Consider the following 6,491-nt stretch of genomic DNA (forward strand, 5'->3'; position numbering starts at 1 on the left):
CCCTTATCGTCTTGTTTAGCCTTCCAAATATATGTTATTCCCTCTTTATCCCATTCCCATTTATTTGGACTCCCTTCCATGACCTCCCCTTATTCTATTCCCTCACTTTCTTATTTCTTTATAAATTTAGAAGATTTTTATTCCCTTCTAAATGTACATGCTGTTCACTCTTAAACCCAGATCCGATGTGAGTAGTGTTGCCTCTAAAAATACTTCCTCCTCATTATCCCCTTAGCCTTTTATTTCTTTCTGAACTGACTTTTACACCCTTCTAGATATATAGGTATTGTTCCCTTTTTAACCCATTCCTGATGAGAGTAGGGTTCCAGAACTACCAGCCCTTCTCCCCTATCTAATTCCCCTCCGTTCTTTCTCTCATACCTCATTTGCATAAAATAATTACTCTTTTTATCTTTTCCTAAACAATTTTACTTTTTAGAATCACATTATACTCAGGTCTACCTCAATCTTTCTTTCAAACTACACAATTCCTCATAACAATCTTAGACATACATTTATATCTTCTCATATAAAAAGTAAACAGTCTGTCCTTATTGAGTCCCTGTAATTCATCTTTGATGTGCACCTTGTATTTCTCTTGAATCTTCTATGTCAAATTTTCTATCAAGTTCATGTTTTTTTGCAATAGAATCATGAAAGTCTGGTAATTCGTTGGTGTACATTTTTCTTTCATGCAGGATTATGCTTAACTTTGCTAGGTATATTTTCAGCCACAACCCCAGTTCTTTTGCTCTTCTACATATGTGTTCCAAAACCTGTGGTCTTTTAGTGTCACTACTGCTAGGTCTTTCTTGTGTGATTCTAATTGTGGCACCATTATATTTGAATTATTTTTTTCTTGTTGCTTGTAATATTTTCTCCTTAAGCTGAGGGTTTCAGAATTTAACGATAATATTCCTGTAGGTTTCCTCAGAGAATCTTTCAGGGGGTGATCAGTGGATTTTTCGTATTTCTACTTTACCCTCTTCTTGTTCAAATGCTTCAGGACAATTTTCTTTAATTTTTTCCAGTATTATTGTATCAAGATTCTTTTTTTGATCATAGCTTTTGGGTAGTCTGATTATTCTTATGTTTTTCTCTTCTTGATCTGTTCTCCAGAGAAGTTGTTTTTCTTATAAGATATTTCATATTCTCTTCTATTTTTTCATTCTTTATATTTTGTTTTATTATTTTTTGTTCACTTATATTTCTTATAACTTCCTTGGCTTCTCCTTGCCCAATTCTAATTTTCAAGGAGTCATTTTCTTCCTTAAGACTTTGGATCTCCTTTTCTAGTTGGTTGATTTTTTTTTATAATCTTCTTGTTTTTCTTGGATTGTCATTTTTTAAAGAAAGATTTTCCTCAATCTCTCTCATTTGATTTTTAAAGTCTTTTTAAATTTCTTCTATGAATTCTTTTTAGGCAAGTGACCATTTGATATTACTCTTTGGGGTAGGAGAGGCTGTTTTTGCTTCAGTATCCTCCTCTGAAGACAACTCCTAGTCTTCTCTATATTCTATACATCTATATATCTATATCCATATATTCTCTGTTCTATAACTTTCTATAGTTGGGTTCTTTCTCCTTTTCCTGCTCATTTTTTTTGGTAACAGATTATTACCGTAATCACCTCAGTCTTGGAGTACAGGGATGGTACCTCTGGTCTTTGATCCTCCTTCAGTTCTCCCCTTTAGCCTGGAACTGAAACCACAAACTCTGCCCTCCTATAAATGCCCACAGCCAGTGGACATCCCCACCCCACTTTTTCTGCACTCACCATGAATATCCTGGTTCCTTCTCACCTGGGGCCATGTTTCAGTAACACAGTTGGACCCAGTGTCCCTTATCAGCAGAAGTTCCCTCAATCTTCCCCAGTTCAGATGCTGGACTCTCCACCCTGTCCAAGAGGTGAACATTCCTGTGGCTGGGGCTGAGGCTACCTCCCAACCCAGCTAACCTCAGGGCTCACTCGACTTCTTGCTTAAGCTAGCCACTGTTCTACCCCAACTCTTGTTTATTTTTACTTATCTATATTTGCCCTGAACCACTATTTTGTCTTGTTTGTCGGGGAAATCTGGACAGATAGGAATTTTCTGACCCACTCTGCCATCTTCCCAGAATTCTCTTTTCAACTAGTATTATTTCTGGGCTCTCAATTAAATTCAACATATATTTATTAGCACATGGTATGCACAGAGCTGTGTTAGTTGCTGAAGAAGATGTGTTTCCAAAAAGAGAAAGTGTCTAGGCTCATAGAACTCACAGTCTCACCATGGGACTTCTCTCTGCTCCTCAACCCCTTTTCCCCTTGGTGAATTCCTCCTGGGGCTTCCATTTTGAAGGGTCACTTTCATTCTTCTCCAGTCTTTGCTTCTGACACTGGGGACTTCTACACCTTGCCCTCACCCTGCACCCTAACCCCATTTTCAGCTCTCCTTTATGTGTGTTTTCCCCTATTAGAATGGAAGCTCTTTGACCTGATAGAGATTACCTTTTTTGGCCTATATTTTCTGGCTCATAGTAAGTGCTTAATGTTTGTTGACTGACTAACAGCAACATTTATAGCCATAATATACCATGTTCTATAACAAGTTCATTTGAGAGGTACAAAACAAATAACTGTAAGATATTTGGCTGCTAAAAGGCCATGGGGTAAAATGGAAAGAGTTTGGAACCTAGAATTAGGAGCTTTGAGTTCAAAATTTGGACCAGATACTTATTAGCTGTGTGACTATGGGCAAGTCACTTAACTGATCAGAGATTTAGTTCCCTCAGCTTGTAACTAGGAAAGCACTTTGTCATTCTTATGTACTTATATAGATGAGTTGTCATTCCCAAGAGAATCAAGGAAAACTTCTTCGAAGAGACTGGGTCCAAAAGCTAAGCTCTAGCTTTATACAGAGCTTTTAGGCTGGCCATGTTATCTCATCTGATCCTCACAACTACCTCCAGAGGCAAGTGCTATTATCATTCCCATCTTAAAGGAAAAATAAGAATAATCTTGGTATAACAGTGCCTGGCACACAGCAGGAGCTTAATAAATGTTTATTGACTGATAACTCCAGATGAGGAAACAGACTGATAGAAGTGGCTTGCCCAGTGTCATATAGCTGGTGTCTAAGGCAAGTTTTAAACTCAGGTTTCTCTGCTTCTGCCTCTAACCTCCATCCACTGTGCCAACTAACTGCCTTGACTCTAAGGGATGGTTAGGAATTCATTTGGTGCTGGAGATGGTATAGAGAGGATCCTAGGGAAAAGGGTTAGCAAAAGGAAAGAGGCACAAAAAATGGAGAAGGTATATAGGGAAGGCAAGTACAGAAGCTGGTTAGAGCTAGGGTGTCATAAAAGTCAAGGCTAGTGAGATAGGCTGGCAGCAGATTGTGGAAGGCCTTGAATGACAGACTAAGGAGTTTACTTTGTAGGCAACAGTTACTGAAGGATTTGAGTAGATGAAGGACATGGCTAAACCTGTAAATAAGGATTGTTGTTCTGGTAGAATTAGCATGGATGATTTGGAAGGAGTAGAGAATAGAGGAAGGTCTAATAAAAAGATATTACTAGCCCAAGAGATTGATAATTAGTACCTTGTAGGTAGCTACCTACTCTGCTCTCCAGAAAAGTGTCTAATTCTCCTATCTGGGAAGGGATGCTAACTAGAATCAGGGGGAAGCAGGATAAGAGGAGCTCAGGAGGATCTAAGTCGCCACCTGGAACTCTAAAACACTATGTAACAGAAGGACTCCAGGATTAGTTGTTCTAATATAGCCATACCTTCCTTCTCCAATCTGAGAGACCCCACTCAAAGAGCCAGAAGGCCCAGACTTAGTATCCAAACCCCAATAAGGTCTTTTTGTTATTCATCTTTCATTTTCAAAGATCAGTGGCATCACAATGTAACAGATGATATTTAGACTTGCACATGAATTGGATTAAGGTCTAAGTATTATGGCAAGAAAAAAAACCTCAGAGAATTTTTATTCCTAGATCTCAAAGTGCTTTCTTCACTTGATCCAGTTTTTCCCCATCCAATGTCTAGTCTAGAGCCAACTAATTAAGGAGAGGCAGCATGGAAAAGTGGATAGAGTATTGGATGAAACAATCAGGTGGTAGAGTGGATAGAGCGAGCACTGGGCCAGGAGTCAGGAAGACTGTTCAAATTTGGCTTCAGATGCTTACTAGCTGTGTGACCCTGCGCAAATGATTTAATCTCTATTTGCCTTAGTCTGCTCCTCTGTAAAATGGGAATAACAATAGTGCCTAACTCCCAGGATGGTGGTGAGGATCCAATGAGAGAATATTTGTAAAATATTGGGCATATAATAGGTGCTTAATAAATGCTTGTTCCTTTCCCCTTCCTAGGACTTTTTCCTCAGTTGTAAAAATGATGAGGTTGGACTAGGTGTCTCCTAGCTTTTAAGGCTATTATCCTACCAAATTCAAGAAGGTTGAAGCTCCTTGTTCCCTCTAGAGGCATCTTCTGGGCTCCAGCCTTCTCAGGAAAAGGGCCCCAGCCTTAACTAAGGCTTGTCACCTCAGTGGATGATTTTATATATCATTTGCATACCACTTTGTGGGCATGGGGACTTCCAGGTGTTTCCTGTCTGTAATGACGCTTTTCTGGAAAGGATGATCACCACCCTTTACTGCCCCCAAACACCAGCTCAATTCTCTCCCAGGTCCCCAGGGGAACTTCCTCTTCATTCAAACAGAAAGGGGTCTTCATCTGCATCAAGACAAACACTAGGGTCTGAACGTGGAGGGCCATGGTTGGCCATGTTGGAAGCCTTGTGAGGGGAGCAATTTTAACTTGTATATCCCCAAATTCTAGGCCATCTGAGATGGAAGGGACCTACATCCAAGTAGTCCCTGAACAAAAATCTTTTGGAGTGGGGAAGGGTTGTAGGTCATAGGCTATGTACTTACTAAGCAAGGAATAAATTCAGAAGTAAACAACAGCTGTGTAGTTCAGATGCTCCCCTCCCTAACCCAGGGCAGAGCAGAATCTCAGTTTCAGGTTCTAGCCCAGTCTGAAACCTATAGAGGAATAACCAGGAAATGCCGGGCCAAAGGGGAGCCTATAGTTCTGTCATACTTTAAAGGTCAACAACTTTAAGAGCTCTGCTAGGGGGGCCAGTGACCAGACTTTGTCCTGTCTTAAACTGCTCTGGGAGCACTGGAAGCTGGCTGGTTCTCAGCTTGAGCTTTCTCTGAAATCCTGAAATAACAGAATTCTTTATACTCGAAGAAAGAAGTAGCAGGACCATACCAGAGCTTCCCTCCAGGAGTGCACAGACCCTGGCCCATAGCATCAAGTCTGAAGGAAGAAAGTGGGCTGATAGAATGAGCAAACAAACAAACAAACAAAAATACCACTATAAAAAACTGTTACGATGACAGGGATGTTTAAGAAACAATCCTCCCTAAAAGAGAATAACTCTAAACCATCTACAAACAAAACCTCTAAGAATAACACAAATTCCCCAGACCAGTACACTCTTGATTGTGCCACCTTGGAGGAACTGAGATCTTACAGATTCCCAGAGCATGCCCTACTCTTGACAAAGGACCCAAAAGTCAAGTAACTGGTTGGGAAAATGCCCAAAAAAGGGGAAAAAATATAAGACCATAGAAGGTTACTTTCTTGGTGAACAGCTATCTTCTCCCATCCTTTCTGATGAGGAAGAACAATGCTATCAGGAAAAGACATAAAAGTCAAGTCTTCTGAATCCCAGACATCCAAAATAAATATTCAATGGGCTCAGGCCATGGAAGAGCTCAAAAAGGAATTTGAAAATCAAGTAAGAGAGGTGGAGGAAAAATTGGGAAGAGAAATGAGAGAGATGCAAGAAAATCATGAAAAGCAGGTCAACACCTTGCTAAAGAAGACCCAAAAAAATGCTGAAGAAAATAACACCTTTAAAAATAGGCAACTCAATTAGCAAAAGAGGTTCAAAAAGCCAATGAGGAAAAGAATGTTTTAAAAAACGGAATTAGCCAAATGGAAAAGGAGGTTCAAAAGCTCACTGAAGAAAATAGTTCTTTAAAAATTAGAATGGAGCAGATGGAGGCTAATGACTTTATGAGAAACCAAGAAATCACAAAACAAAACCAAAAGAATGAAAAAATGGAAGATAATGTGAAATATCTCATTGGAAAAACAACTGACCTGGAAAATACATCCAGGAGAGACAATTTAAAAATTATGGGACTGCCTGAAAGCCATGATCAAAAGAAGAGCCTAGACATCATCTTTCATGAAATTATCAAGGAAAACTGCCCTGATATTCTAGAACCAGGGGGCAAAATAAATATTGAAAGAATCCACTGATCACCTCCTGAAAGAGATCCAAAAAGAGAAACTCCTAGGAACATTGTGGCCAAATTCCAGAGTTCCCAGGTCAAGGAGAAAATATTGCAAGTAGCTAGAAAGAAACAATTCAAGTATTGTGGAAATACAATCAGGATAATGCAAGATCTAGCAGCTTCTACA

This window comes from Notamacropus eugenii, chromosome 1, assembly GCF_028372415.1.
Source record: "Notamacropus eugenii isolate mMacEug1 chromosome 1, mMacEug1.pri_v2, whole genome shotgun sequence".
NCBI lineage: Eukaryota > Metazoa > Chordata > Mammalia > Diprotodontia > Macropodidae > Notamacropus > Notamacropus eugenii.